This window comes from Nerophis ophidion, linkage group LG11 (genome assembly GCF_033978795.1).
Source record: "Nerophis ophidion isolate RoL-2023_Sa linkage group LG11, RoL_Noph_v1.0, whole genome shotgun sequence".
Classification (NCBI taxonomy): Eukaryota; Metazoa; Chordata; class Actinopteri; order Syngnathiformes; family Syngnathidae; genus Nerophis; species Nerophis ophidion.
Genome location: NC_084621.1, coordinates 4,703,204 through 4,719,692, shown reverse-complemented (window position 1 = coordinate 4,719,692; position 16,489 = coordinate 4,703,204). Strand labels below are relative to the sequence as shown.

At 38.9% G+C, this 16,489-nt stretch overlaps 1 protein-coding gene across 1 annotated transcript in view; it reads right to left on the bottom strand.

The window, feature by feature from the left end:
* The window catches only part of cep162 (centrosomal protein 162), a 92,205-nt gene extending 78,071 nt beyond the window's left edge, over nucleotides 1–14,134 (bottom strand). The window contains exon 1 of the mRNA XM_061914957.1: nucleotides 13,940–14,134. The gene's annotated coding sequence lies outside the window, so the exon portion shown is untranslated. The remainder of the gene's footprint in view (nucleotides 1–13,939) is intronic.
* Between the last annotated feature and the right edge of the window lie 2,355 nt (nucleotides 14,135–16,489).

Here is a 16,489-nt window from a genome sequence, read left to right as displayed (position 1 = left end):
ATGACGGAATGACAGACAGAAATACCCATTTTTTATACATGTATATATAGATTAATTTATTAAATGTAAATTGAGCAAATTGGCTATTTCTGGCAATTTATCTAAGTGTGTATCAAACTGGTAGCCCTTGGCATTAATCAGTACCCAAGAAGTAGCTCTTGGTTTCAAAAAGGTTGGTGACCCCTGCTATAGAGTCATGTATATATATATACACAAAACCCAAAACCAGTGAAGTTGGCACATTGTGTAAATCGTAAATAAAAACAGAATACAATGATTTGCAAATTATTTTCAATTTATATTTAATTGAATAGACTGCAAAAACAAGATACTTAATGTTCAAACTGAGAAACTACTTTTTTTTTTTTTAAATAATCATTAACTTATAATTTGCAAAAAAGTTTTCACAGGGGCATTTTTACCACTGTGTTACATGGCCTTTCCTTTTAACAACACTGGGTAAATGTTTGGGAACTGAGGAGACCAATTTTCGAAGCTTTTCAGGTGGAATTCTTTCCCATTCTTGCTTGATGTTATGTTGTTCAACAGTTCAGGGTCTCTGTTGTGGTATTATACGCTTCATATTGCGCCAATGGGTAGACAGGTCTGGACTACAGGGAGGCTAGTCTAGTACCCGCACTCTTTTACTATGAAGCCACGCTGTTGTAACATGTGGCTTGGCATTGTTTTGCTGAAATAAGCAGGGGCTTTCCATGATAACGTTGCTTGGATGACAACATATGTTGCTCCAAAACCTGTATGGACCATTCAGCATTAATGGTGCCTTCACAGATGTGTAAGTTACCCATGCCTTGGGCACTAATACACCCCCATACCATCACAGATGCTGGCTTTTGAACTTTGCGCGTGGAACAATCCGGATGGTTCTTTTCCTCTTTGTTACGGAGATGATGTCCACTTTACAAAAACAATTTGAAATGTGGACTTGTCAGACCACAGAACACTATTCATCTTTGCTTTAGTCCATTTCAGATGAGCTCAGGCCCAGCAAAGCCGGCGGCGTTTCTTGGTGTTGTGGATAAATGGTTTTTGCTTTGCATAGTAGAGTTTTAACTTGCACTTACAGATGTAACGACCAACTGTAGTTACTGACAGTGGTTTTCAGAAGTGTTCCTGAGCCCATGTGGTGATATCCTTTACACGCTGATGCCGCTTTTTGATGCAGTACTGCCTGAGTGATCAAATGTCCGTAATATCATCGCTTACGTGCAGTGATTTCTCCAAATTCTCCGAACCTTTTGATGATATTATGGACCATAGATGGTGAAATCCCTAAATTCCTTGCAATAGCTCGTTGAGAAATGTCGTTCTTAAACTGTTTGCTCACGCATGTGTTCAAATAGCGGCGACCCTCGCTCTATCCTTTTTTTTTGTGAATGACTGAGCATTTCATGGAAACTGCTTTTAAACCCAATCATGGAACCCACCTGTTCCCAATTAGCCTGCTCACCTGTGGGATGTTCCAAATAAGTGTTTGATGAGCATTCCTCAACGTTCTCAGCCAAATGAGCAAATATTTGCCAAAAATAATGACTTTTTCCCGTTCGAATGTTAAGTATCTTGTCTATGAAGTCTATTGACAAGGATCTGCAAATCACTCTATTTAGTTTTTATTTACCATTTACACAACAAGCTAACTTCACTGGTTTTGGGGTTCGTACATGTCTGTGTAAAGAGGTAGATATAAAAAATCCACAGGAGATCAAATGCTTTTTTTATAGCATTTTATAGTAAGGTCCAACACCTTCTTCACCTGTGATACTTATCTCCTGTTCTGCTTGCTCTAACTTTGAGCTAAATGTTTTTTTTGACAGTTTAGTCAATGGCCACTGACAATGGTGACACACCCCAGGGTATTTCTCTGTGCTCTCTCAAGTTCCTGTTGTCATATTGGACATCTTCTTGAAAATTTGCCCACACAGACACAGCGATGCTAAACAGGTCAGACATTTAAAAAAAATGTCTTCCTTACCAGTTGTTAATGTACTAAAGATGCATGTCCCAAACTGTCTTAACCTTCGTCTTGTGTTAGGGTCGGCACCGACCCGTTTTAGTTTTTAAATGCATAAAAACACCACATACATTTTTTTTTTTTTGCATCAAAGCTTTTTGACTTTGTCAGGAACCTCTTTTGTCAACAAAATAAAACACTTAAATTTTTTTCACTAAATTATAAAATGCTCTGGTAGAAAATATGCCCTTGGTGTTGTTAGGGTCGGTTTTGACCCAGTTATAAAAATAAGATGATAAAGCAATGATAAGAGCCAAAACTGAACACACTGACAGCCAGATCCTCTCCCAATCATGTGAGCTTTAGTGGATTCTCATTTTACCTTGTTATCCTGTACAAAAACAAACAAAAGACGGACACTAAAAGTGTCACTTTTTGCCACTCTGATTTTGTTTTTTTATTAGTTTTGGAACTAGTAATCTATTTCTCTTGGTTTCATTTGCTTGATTGGTTGTTGTTTGTTTGACGTTGGATTTCTGTTGCTGAAAAAAATACGTTTTAGCCTTTTTCTTGAAGTAAATATATATGGGTCGAAATTGACCCGTAACACCATATATGTTACTATAGTTAAAATTCTTAAAATGAAAAAAATAAATAAAACACATTTATTTAAGAGATGTGTTCTAATACCCCTTAGTAATAGTTAGGTAACACAACAACCTTTTTTTTTTTTTTATATGATTCTCTTGAGGTTCGTTTTATCTTTTTTAAAAATTGAAATCGAGGGGTATACTGACAAAAAAAAGGCCCAATGGCCCAAACCAAAAATATTAAAACCAATATTTTCAAGGATAAGGAAGCCTAACAAGGTAACCAAGAGATGAGAAGCAAATTGGATGATAGATAATTGTTTTTAGTGTATTTTACAGCTGATTTAAGACATGGGTCAAAACCGACCCGTTAACATAAGAGATGGTAACAGAAAGCTAACACAAGAGGAAGGTTAATCAAGTGGCAAAATTACAATTTACATGTTTTTTTTTTTTTTCAGTTAATGCGTTCTCCTCCTGTTTTATAGCATATCGAGCTGGCAGGGTCGAAGAGAAGTCTCCGCGCCTCTAAAACCCGCTGACGGTTAAACTAGGATGAAAAAAGTTTCTACTTTGGTGTGGGATTTTAGAGTGATTTACTGAGCTTCCCTCCACCACCTTTCAGAAGGATGGGATTACTGTGATGAGAGCGAGAGAGACAGCTCTGTTCAAATAACGTTATGCGGATGCACTCTTATGTTTCGCCCTCGACATTTTTAATATTGAATCGAGGTGAATTTGCTGATAACGTTCAAGGTGTTGTATAATTTGTAATAGCAGACATGAGACATGAGAGCGTGACGAAATTACGGGTGGCTACTTCTTTAAGTGTAGTTAAAAAACAAGAAAAATAAATACCAGCACACACAGCAGTGCAACAGTGAAAAACAGTGTAAGCTATTGGGACTGATTCAATATCCTATTGGCCCATGGGTAAAAAAATGGTTTTAACCGAGTTTGTCCTGTTTTTGTGTGACCGAAATCTTTTCCCAGCAGTCTGCCAGGATTATCTTTGCTCTGCCGACGCAGCGAGAGCCATCAGTGTTCTCTCTGGAGGGCAGAGAGAGGACGACAATCTTCCCCGCTGTCCTGGTCATCTACTGTCGCAGCATAGTACCTTAGCACTGCTCTATGGTGGGCCGATAAAAAAAAAAGATACCTGCACTTTATCCTCAAGTTTATTGCTCCGCAGCAGAGGAAGGAAATGGAGTTTATGCTGTGCCTTTTTGACAAGTCCTGAAGTGTTGGCGGTCCGTATGAGGTCCTCTGTGATGTATGAATGCCCTCCCGGTAACAGTTCGAGATGCCACCTCAGTAGAAGCATTTAAGTCGCACCTTAAAACTCATTTAAATAAACTCCAGTTTTAGACCAGTTGATCTGCCGTTTCTTTTCTTTTTCTCCTATGTCCCACTCTCCCGTGTGGAGGGGGTCCGGTCCGATCCGACGGCCATGGATGACGTACTGGCCGTCCAGAGTCGGGACCCAGGATGGACCGCTCGTCCAGAGTCGGGACCCAGGATGGACCGCTTGCCTGTGTATCGACTGGGGACATCCCTGCGCTGCTGATCCGCCTCCGCTTGGGATGGTTTCCTGCTGGTTCCGCTGTGAACGGGACTCTCGCTGCTGTGTTGGATCCGCTTTGGACTGGACTCTCGCGGCTGTGTTGGATCCTTTATGGATTGAACTTTCACAGTATCATGTTAGACCCACTCGACATCCATTGCTTTCGTCCTCTCCAAGGTTCTCATAGTCATCATTGTCACCGACGTCCCGCTGGGTGTGAGTTTTCCTTGCCCTTATGTGGGCCTACCGAGGATGTCGTAGTGGTTTGTGTTGTGGTTTGTGCAGCCCTTTGAGACACTAGTGATGTAGGGCTATATAAGTAAACATTGATTGATTGATTGTATGTTCCGAGGAACTCAAAGGAAGCCACAGTCTTCTTCACATGCTCCATTTACCACAAGTGGAACATGTTTTCTTCTCTGTTTCCTAAAATCAATGACCATCTCCTTGGTCTTTATACTGTTTAGCCTCAGGTTGTTCTTGGTGCACCACCGTACCAGCGCCTGTATTTCCTCTGCGTAGGTTTGTTTCATCACCCTCTCGTGACAATGCCTACCACTGTAGTGTGGTCGGCAAACTGATGATAGCGTGAGAGGGATGAATGGGGACACAGTCATATGTATATAGGGCGTATGGGAGGGGGCTCAACACACAGCCCTGAGGGGAGCCAGTGCTTAGTGACAGTGGTTCTTAACTTGGGTTCGGTCGGTGAGGCAGCCTCAGGGGTTCGACGGGAGGTCAAGACACAGCCGACTCATTGTGTGAATAAAATTTCTCCCTACCGACGTATTATGAATACCCCCAAACAATTTTCCCTCTAATTTTCCATCTGATTTGCAAGTGTGTAATTTGTTGTCAGTTCATGCACTGTGTTGGTTTTGTTCTTTGAACAAGGGGATGTTCTCGCATGGTTCATTTTGTGCACCAGTGTTTAAAACAAATAAATATATATATTTTTCACTAAAGAAGGGTTCGGTGAATGTTCATATGGAACTGGTGGGGTTCGGTACCTTTAACAAGGTTAAGAACCACTAGCTTAATGACAGTGGAGGAGCATATTTGACCCACCTCAACAACCTAAGGTCGGTTGGTCAGAAAGGTTTTTATCCCGGAACCGATGAGGGAAGTAGTCGACGAACAACATCCTGACATAGGTATTCGGGAGTTCCAGATGTTCCACAGCTGAGTGGAGAGCAGTGGCGATGACGTCCTTTAGGAACCAGTTTGGCCCGAAGGTAAACTGATAGCATAAATAGCGTAAATAGCATGTTAGTATCGATTAGCGTAGCATGTTAGCATCGATTAGCTGGCAGTCATGCCGTAACCAAATATGTCTGATTAGCACATAAGTCAACAACATCAACAAAACTCACCTTTGTGATTTCGTTGACTTAATCGTTGCAAATGCATCTGCAGGTTATCAATACATATCTGTGGCGCAGTGGAAGAGTGGCCGTGCGCAACCCAAGGGTCCCTGGTTCAATCTCCACCTAGTACCAACCTCGTCACGTCCGTTGTATCCTGAGCAAGACACTTCACCCTTGCTCCTGATGGGTGCTGGTTGGCGCCTTGCATGGCAGCTCCCTCTATCAGTGTGTGAATGGGTAAATGTGGAAGTAGTGTCAAAGCGCTTTGAGTACCTTGAAGGTAGAAAAGCGCTATACAAGTACAACCCATTTATATGAATCCAAGTTCTCGGAGAGGAGAGATTTGATATATTAAAGAGCAAGCCTTTTAAAACACTTCCTGACCACAGACATCAGTGTTACTGGTCTGTAGTCATTTCAGTCTTTTACAGCTGTCTTCTTAAGGACCGGGGGGTCAGTGGCTGCCTTAAAACAAGGCAGTACTTGGGCTTGTCCCAGGGATGAATTGAAAATCCTTGTCGATACTCCTGCCAGCCGATCTGCACAGTCCTGAAGCACCTTGCGCAGCATTCCATCTGGCCCAGCCGCTTTAGGTAGGTTTATAGCAGTGGTTCCCAAAGTGGGCGGTGGAAAGATCTGGGGGGGCGGTGAGGAAGAAGGGGGTGGTAGGGGGGCGGCAGTCCGAAGTCAGAAGTTCGAACGTTTGTTTGACGATTTGTACACAACACGTGCAGCAGGACGAGTCAGTGGACGACGCATCAGGGTCCGGTTACCACACGCCAACATCATATTTAGTAGAACGGGGCTTCAGTGCAGTCGCCTTGCTTCTTTCCAAGCAAAGAAACCGACTGAAAATGACTGACCGCGGGGATCTATGACTTCTTCTTAGTGAGTTCCAGCCTGATGTTGAGAAGCTTATGTCCCTGCACCAAGCACATCCATCCCATTAATATTAAGTGTGAGACAATGAAGGTCACTGGTGGAATGTTTATTTACCATTCTGTGTTGCTGAAACAGTTAAAACTGCTAAAAAATAAATTGGTTTACTAAATTGGGTTTTATTTGTGAAATACACATTCGTGTTTAACCTTTCTCTTTTCAAATGGCAGCATACCAAATATCAAGAAAGAGGTGTTTGTTTCCATATGTGTCTGTGGGAGGAGGCGGGGGGGGGGGGGGGGGGGTTGCGCTAGGAATTCACTGGGGAGCCAAGGGGGCGCCAGCCTGCAAAAGTTTGGGAACCATTGGTTTATAGCTTTCAGTGCCTGGCTGACCTGGTGTTCTTGGAGGACACGCAGTTGAGGACCAGAGGGTTAGAGGGCCATCTGGGGGTGTGGCTGATCTGGATAACTCCAAAACGGGCAAAGAAGTGTTTGCGTTCCTCTACTCGCAAGTCTTCCGAGTAGAGGAAGTAACCTATAATTCCAAGAACTATTGGTTCCAGGAAACAAAAGTTTCAAAGTTCTCTTTTGAAAAAAAGCTTATCGACACACAAATTAGAACGCAGATTATTTTCACAGGGCTTCACGGTGGCAGAGGGGTTAGTGCATCTGCCTCACAATACGAAGTTCCTGCAGTCCTGGGTTCAAATCCAGGCTCGGGATCTTTCTGTGTGGAGTTTGCATGTTCTCCCCGTGAATGCGTGGGTTCCCTCCGGGTACTCCGGCTTCCTCCCACTTCCAAAGACATGCACCTGGGGATAGGTTGATTGGCAACACTAAATTGGCCCTAGTGTGTGAATGTTGTCTGTCTATCTGTGTTGGCCCTGCGATGAGGTGGCGACTTGTACAGGGTGTACCCCGCCTTCCGCCCGATTGTAGCTGAGATAGGCGCCAGCGCCCCCCGCGACCCCAAAAGGGAATAAGCGGTAGAAAATGGATGGATGGATGGATTATTTTCACACAAATACAATTCCAAACACAAACACACAACGTAGAACACAGACACGTGCATCTGGTTCCACACACACACGGATTCAGATTCATATCTTCAAATTGTTTTGCTACAATAGTATGGAAGTGAAAAGGATAAGCGGTAGAAAATGGATGGATGGATACTATTGTAGAAAAACAATTTTGCAAATACATACAGTCGTGGTGAAAAGTTTACATACACTTGGAAATAACATAATGTCAAGGCTGTCTTGACATCTTTACCACTGCAAACTAGCAAGAACAGTTTAGAGGTGCATATGTGTGTGTGTATATATATATACTTGTATGTCTGTATATATATATATATATATATATATATATATATATATATATATATATGTATATATATATATATATATATATATATATATATATATATATATATATATATATATATATATACACACACACAACATTTTGCCCGTACATATAAGGGCCTGGGTTGCATCAAAGGAAAATTACTGTTCTGAGAAACTGTAACCAGTATACAACCACAAACTAGCAAAAAAAAAAAAAAGCTCCGGTTCCACGTGTAAAGAAAGTGTGGGAAATGGCAGTCAAGCGCCTGTTCTGAGAATCTTTACCACTGCAAACTAGCAAGAAAAGTTTAGAGGTGTATGTGTGTGTGTGTGTGTGTGTGTGTGTGTGTGTGTGTGTGTGTGTGTGTGTGTGTGTGTGTATATATATATATATATATATATATATATATATATATATATATATATACACACACACAACATTTCGCCCATACATATAAGGGCCTGGGGTTGCATCAAGGGAAAATTACTGTTCTGAGAAACTGTAACCAGTATACAACCACAAACTAGCAAAAAAAAAAAAAAAGCTCCGGTTTCACGTGTAAAGAAAGGGTGGGAAATGGCAGTCAAGCGCCTGTTCTGAGAATCTTTACCACTACAAACTAGCAAGAACAGTTTAGAGGTGTATGTGTGTGTGTGTGTGTGTGTGTGTGTGTGTGTGTGTGTGTGTGTGTGTGTGTGTGTGTGTGTGCGTGTGTGTGTGTGTGTGTATATATATATATATATATATATATATATATATTAGGGGTTGGGCAAATTAATGCGTTAATTACGAGTTAATTCATCAATCTATTAACGCCGACAATTATTTTATCGCAAATTTGCGTATGTTGTTTACATGCTTTTATTTTGTTAACGCCTTTTCTTAACAAGATGGCGTCGCCCGGCGTGGAGGGGCTCTTGGTAAAGATGGAACATTTGGCAAAAATACCGGACAATTCTGCAAATTCCATGGCTGGCTTACAGCATGGTCACTCCGGGATCACTTACGACCGCCAGACAATTCTGGATGTGGATAGATCGGGCCGTTTTGGACTGAATGAGGCGTGCTTGCTAGACCGGCTAGCTAGCATGGGAATACTTTGCCGGCTACATCCAGCGGCCTGTGAAGCAGCGGAGTATATGTGTTGTCTGTCTATTTATGAATAATGCAGACCAGGAGTGTTGGCTGAGTTCTTAACGTTTGCTTTCAGAGCGTGCATATCACAACATACAAGATGCCGTCATGGCGACACAACCTATACCGGGCTACCGCGCATGCTCCTCACTCCTGTTGCATGCTGGGTAGGGTAGTTCTTCTTTTCCCTGGATCATAACATCACAATATAGTACCATGTATATGATGCGTTCAGTTTATCAAAGCACCAAGCAAACAATCGGAAAATTCCCATCATATCAATTCCTAGATATGGTCATAATTATTTTAAGTGCACTACGCAGAATAAACACAACATTATTAATATTGCTACAATGGAAACTTTGATCAAAAATTCCCTAAAACAGCCCACTACCTATAATATAGGTTTTTTAAACATAAGACCCTGATAAAAAAAAATGTTTCTGCTGTTACCTCAGAAATTGCCTGTTCAGATGTTATGATTGTGGCTCAGAGATTTGTATGTAGATTATATTTATTTTCCATAACAAACAGGATAACTTAAATACCCTGGCAGTGGCAATAAGCTCAAATGTTTGTATTTACATTTTTTGAGTAGATTTTCATAAAATATGCTATTTAACTGCTACTGTTTAACAAGGACTGATTTAAATTGTGTTTGCACAACAAATGTTTTGGCGCTTTTGTTCATGTGGGAGAATATTCCAATAAAGGTGCACTACACACTACTTTTGAATTCATTATTGGGCTTTGCGTATACAATGCAGTTAATCACGATTAATCAGAGAAAAAGTGCGATTAACTCCGATTAAAATTTGTAATCGTTGCCCAGCCCTAATATATATATATATATATATATATATATATATATATATATATATATATATATATATATATATATATATATATACATATATATTTATATTTGTATATATATATATATATGTGTGTGTGTATATATATATATATATATATATATATATATATATATATATATATATATATATATACACACACACAACATTTCGCCCATACATATAAGGGCCTGGGGTTGCATCAAAGGAAAATTACTGTTCTGAGAAACTGTAACCAGTATACAACCACAAACTAGCAAAAAAAAAGGCTCCGGTTTCTCGTGTAAAGAAAGTGTGTGTATAAAGGGGAAATGACAGTCAAGCGCCTGTTCTGAGAATCTTTACCACTGCAAACTAGCAAGAACAGTTTAGAGGTGCATATGTGTTTGTGTGTGTGTGTGTGTGTGTGTATATATATATATATATATATATATATATATATATATATATATATATATACATATATATAATCGCTAAATTCCTTGCAATAGCTCGTTGAGAAATGTTGTTCTAAAACTGTTCGACAATTTGCTTACAAATTGGTGACCTACGCCCCATGCTTGTTTGGGAATCACTTAGCATTTCATGGAAGCTGCTTTTTTACCTAATCATGGCACCCACCTGTTCCCAATTAGCCTGCACACCTGTGATTGATGAGTATTTCTCAACTTTATCAGAATTCATTGCCACCTTTCCCAACTTCTTTGTCACATGTCGCTGGCATCAAATTCTAAAGTTAATGATTATTTGCAAAAAAAAAAAATTTTTATGAGTTTGAACATCAAATATGTTGTCTTTGTAGCATATTCAACTGAATATGGGTTGAAAATGATTTGCAAATCATTGTATTCTGTTTATATTTACATCTAACACAATTTCCCAACTCATATGGAAACGGGGTTTGTATATGTATTGTTGTAACAATTGTATTGTCGATGATAGAGGTAAATTATTGTTATCATTCATGATCAATAGTAGTATTTCTATTGGTATTTGAATGGCTCCATTTGTAGTCTAATAATGCTCATTGTCATTTCTGTGTTGTTTTTTTTTAATATTTATTTCACCAACTGCTTCTTTGATATTACTTTCACTATTATAGTTGTACATGTCCTATTCGCTGATGCTGTACTGTTGTTGTTGTTGTTTTTGTTTATTTGTCTTATCCCAACAATTTACCCCTCTGTTTGCTTTTGTTTTTCTTTTTACTTTATATTTCCTCCTACTCCTGCCCGGCTGCACCAAATAATAATATAAATCCATTTAATAAAGTCGAATACAAATAAGGCAACAAGAGAAGTATCCTACACTTTTGTAAATTCAATTTGTACAGCCGATAAGGGCATCAGCCACACTGGTTTAAATGTAAAAATTAGATAATGCGTTTCACTATGTAAAGCACTTTGAGTCACTAGAGAAAAAGCGCTATATAAATATAATTCACAATTCACAATCTACATCAATAATGTGATTTGCCTGGGTAGCTGGACAGGACAGAAAAAAAATAAATAAAAGAAAACAAGAGGGGAAACGACCGTAAATCATCCGGATTTTGACTTTTGTTAGATGTTATCATTGTACAAAACAAATGGATGAAGCTGCAAATTACCTGAGGCCACCAGTGATCAAATATTTATTGATCACGGCGGAAATTGTGATGGCGGAACATTATTATTTCCTGACCTCTATCCTCCCACATGGCGTACTAAGCAGCGACAATAAACCCAATGCTGATAGGACCACATATGTTGGATGATGCACACATGCATGCATTTCATGTCATATTTACATCCCCTGTCATGTGTGTTTGTGTGAAAGAGAGCCGTTTGAGAACAGTATGCCCCCACTTAGTTATGCATTTATATCAAATATGAAATCCAATTAAAAACAAAATGACGGTATAAAATATTAACCAAGAGTGTAAATATTTAATGTGAGCTCTTTACCGTATGCATGCTCGTCATTACCATGCAGTGCTGGAAGGTTTTAATGTGCTATTTCCCCCAGAGACTATGTGTGGGTTTCCCCCTTTCCCAGAAGGCTGCAGCAGGGGGCGCTGTTGGGCTTCACCCCATTTTTTGTCAACATGGGCCATAAATAATAAAAACATATTAAAAGTAAATAACTTATGTTTGGAAATAATGGCATTAAAAGTCAAATTAGATTCCAGTTAACATTGCGAGGTAAGATATATTTGTATAAATATATATAAAAAGTAGGGGTGGGCAAATTAATGCGTTAATTAGGAGTTAACTCATCAATCTATTAACGCCGACAATTATTTTATCGCACATTTGCCTATGTTGTTTACATGCTTTTATTTTGTTAACGCCTTTTCTTAAGAAGATGGCGTCGCCCGGCGTGGAGTGGCTCTTGGTAAAGATGGAACATTTGGCAAAAATACCGGACAATTCTGCAAATTTCATGGCTGGCTTACAGCGTGGTCACTCCGGGATCACTTACGACCGCCAGACAATTCTGGATGTGGATAGATCGGGCCGTTTTGGACTGAATGACGCGTGCTTGCTAGACCGGCTAGCTAGCATGGGAATACTTTGCCGGCTACATCCAGCGGCCTGTGAAGCAGCGGAGTATATGTGTTGTCTGTCTATTTATGAATAATGCAGACCAGGAGTGTTGGCTGAGTTCTTAGCGTTTGCTTTCAGAGCGTGCATATCACAACATACAAGATGCCGTCATGGCGACACAACCTATACCGGGCTACCGCGCATGCTCGTCACTCCTGTTGCATGCTGGGTAGGGTAGTTCTTTTTTTCCCTGGCTCATAACATCACAATATAGTACCATGTATATGATGCCTTCAGTTTATCAAAGCACCAAGCAAACAATCGGAAAATTCCCATCATATCAATTCCTAGATATGGTCATAATTATTTGAAGTGCACTACGCAGAATAAACACAACATTATTAATATTGCTACTACGGATAATTTGATCAAAAATTCCCTAAAACAGCCCACTACCTATAATATAGGTTTTTTAAACATAAGATCCCTGATAAAAAAAATGTTTCTGCTGTTACCTCAGAAATTGCCTGTTCAGATGTTATGATTGTGGCTCAGAAATTTGTATGTAGATTATATTTATTTTCCATAACAAACAGGATAACTTAAATACCCTGGCAGTGGCAATAAGCTTAAATCTTTGTATTTACATTTTTGGAGTTGATTTTCATAAAATATGCTATTTAACTGCTACTGTTTAACAAGGACTGATTTAAATTGTGTTTGCACAACAAATGTTTTGGCGCTTTTGTTCATGTGGGAGAATATTCCAATAAAGGTGCACTACACACTACTTTTGAATTCATTATTGGGCTTTGCGTATACAATGCAGTTAATCGCGATTAATCGGAGAAATAGTGCGATTAACTTCGATTAAAAGTTTTAATCGTTGCCCAGCCCTAATATTCACCTTAATCTAAATATGTAGGCGAGATGTAGTCCGACATTGCATTTGACTGAAATAGTTGCTACTTCCATGTCGTCATGGCCAGAGGTGGGTAGAGTAGCCAGAAATTGTACTCAAGTAAGAGTACTGTTACTTTAGAGATTTATTACTCAAGTAAAAGTAAGAAGTAGTCACCCAAATAATTACTTGAGTAAAAGTAAAAAGTATGTTGGGAAAAAAACTACTCAAGTACTGAGTAACTGATGAGTAACCTGTTTGTTTAATGATTACGGCAACAAATAATGGACAAAAACATAAAAATAGCAACGAGCAAATTCACAGCCAGGAATATCTCTTAAGCAACTAAAACAATATTATATATTAAATAATAATACATTAAAATAAAATGAAAATTAAGGCAAATTGAGCCACAATAACTTAACAGCACCATAGGCTCAGTAGGCATTGATTGGATTGATTGATTGATTGATTGATTGATTGAAACTTGTATTAGTAGATTGTACAGTACAGTACATATTCCGTACAATTGACCACTAAATGGTAACACCCCAATAAGTTTTTCAACGTTAGTCAATTACTTAATAAATGACCAAGTCGAGGTGATCTACCTCATATATACATACACACACATATCATATATATACATACCTTTATATATACAGTATATAATTTATATTTATTTATTTTGCCGTTTTTGTTCACATGTTAAAGGTGTTTTAATGACTATACATGCATGTTTAACATATAGATTCCTATCTTTAATGAAGACAAAAATATAAGTTGGTGTATTACCTGACAGTAGTGCTGATAACGTCCCGGTTTTCAAATGGAGGAGAAAAAAAGTTCCTCCTTCCTGTCTAATACATCATGAAAGTCGTTGGTTTTTGGCATCTTATTTGTCCAGCTTCCATATTCGTTTTTATACACTTTACAAGAAATACATTGGCGGCAAACTCCGTAGCTTGCTAGCTTGTTTGCTCTGGCTTTCGGAGACTCTTATTTTGTTAGCGCAGGCGCGATGGAGCGGCGCTTTTATTGTGAAGACAGGAACTGTGCGATCAGTCTTTAGGCTTTTGACGGGAAGTACGGTTGAAATAAAAAGTGTCGTTTTTCGTTTACACTTTTGATTGATTCATTGATAGATTGAAACTGTTATTAGTAGATTGAACAGTACAGTACATATTCCGTACAATTGACCACTAAATGGTAACACCCCAATAAATTTTTCAACATGTCGGGTTCTACGTGTGACGGTCACGTGACCGCCTGGCTCGGTTTGATTGGTCCAACGTCACCAGTGACTGCATGTGATTGGTGAAACGCGGGCATGCGTAGTTCCTACTTTGAATGCGTGTCTGACAAAATCAAAACAAACAAAACGTGCATTAACAGATCGATACAAAAAAAAGTAGCGACCTGATTGCAGATAAATGGAGCGGAGTAAAAGTAGCGTTTCTTCTCTATAAATATACTCAAGTAAAAGTAAAAGTATGTTGCATAAAAACTAGTCTTAGAAGTACAATTTATCCCAAAAGTTACTCAAGTAGATGTAACGGAGTAAATGTAGCGTTACTACCCACCTCTGGTCATGGCAAGTGTTTCTTTCTGTTGGCGCCATCACACAACAACGCCATTTGCAGTCTTGCCATGTCCCGACTGCAAGGAGAATTCCATTTAAAGCGTTTTACCACATAAAACGTGGGTGTCAAACTCTGGCCCGTGGGCCAAATTTGGCCCGCCGTGTATTTTCATTTGGCCCTTGAGGCAATATCAAATTGACATTACAGCTGGCCCGCCGGTATTATAACACCGCATTCACCGCTAATACTCATACTTGCTAACCCAAACCCCCCCGATTTTCCAAGGAGACTCCCCAATTTCAGTGCCCCTCACAAAAATCACAGGGGGGCAACCATTCTCCCAAATTTCTCCTGATTCCCACCTAGACATGGGGGCGTGCCTTAAAGGCACTGCCTCAAGCGTCCTCTAAAACCTTTCGTCACGTTCGCTTTTCCGACGTAGAAACAGCGTGCCGGCCTAGTCACAAGATATATGTGGCTATTACACACACACACGCTAATGCAATGCAAGCTTGGTCAACAGCCATACAGGTCACACTGAGGGTGGCCGTATAAACAACTTTCAGACTGTTACAAATACGCGCCACACTGTGAACCAACACTAAACGAGAATGACAAGCAAATTTCGGGAGAACATCCGCACTGTAACACAACATAAACACAACAGAACAAATACACAGAAACCCTTGCAGCACTACCTCTTCCTGGACGCTACAATATAAAAATGTATTATTAGCCTGTGGGAAAAGTTTATTTTGATATTTACCTGAGAAGGTTGCAAATAGAAAAGAGGCATTCAATTTCTATTTAAATTTGATTTGATATTATTTGAAACTGGATTTTGCATGTCACTATAAAGTTATATAAGTCTTGCTTGTTCAATTTTTGATTCAAAACTTGTTTGGGTCCCTATTAAAAGGTTCATTTGTTCAACCTTGGCCCGCGGCTTTGTTCAGTTTAAAATTTTGGCCCACTCTGTATTTGAGTTTGACACCCCTGACATAAAGTAAAATATGTATCTCTTATGTCCTTTAAGTCCACTGCATTCATTTAATTTCACCAACATGTTACAGCGGGTAAACGTAGGATTTCATTTTCAAACCTCGCACGAACAAAACCAAATGACTAAAAAAACAAACAAAAAAAATAAAAAATCATGCCTAAGAAGGTCTAAGTCAGGGGTGTCCAAACTTTTTCCACTGAAAAACTTAAAGCATGCCGGGGCCATTTTGTTATTTTTCATTTTCAAATCATAAGAAAATGTATGGATTTTTAAAATGTATTTTACCTTTACCATAAAGGGTCTCAGTTAATAAAATTTAAAAAATAAGTCAAATTTTTATTGTTATTTTTTATTCAACTCAAATCTCTATATCTACTTAAAAAATAAATAAATAAAGGTTTTATGGCATTTCTGTCGAAACAACTTTGTTTTTCATAGTAAAACTGAAATATGCAGTATTTAGTCATTAGAGCCCGAAAACACCAATAATGCAGGAGACCATTGATTTTAATTGTTTAATATTTTTGAGTAATCACAGTGAAAAGATAAATAAAATACCACTAAATATATTTGGGATCTAAAAGGTCTCCCATTAATAAAGTGATACATTTTTATTAGAGATTTTTTTTTTACTTTCAACACTTATGTTACGAGATCAACTTCAGATATATTTGTCGATTTTTACGTTTAAACTATTATTTTGTTTGTTTTATGCTCTTTTGTCCGAGAAAACGTTTATGTTTTTACATGGCAACTACA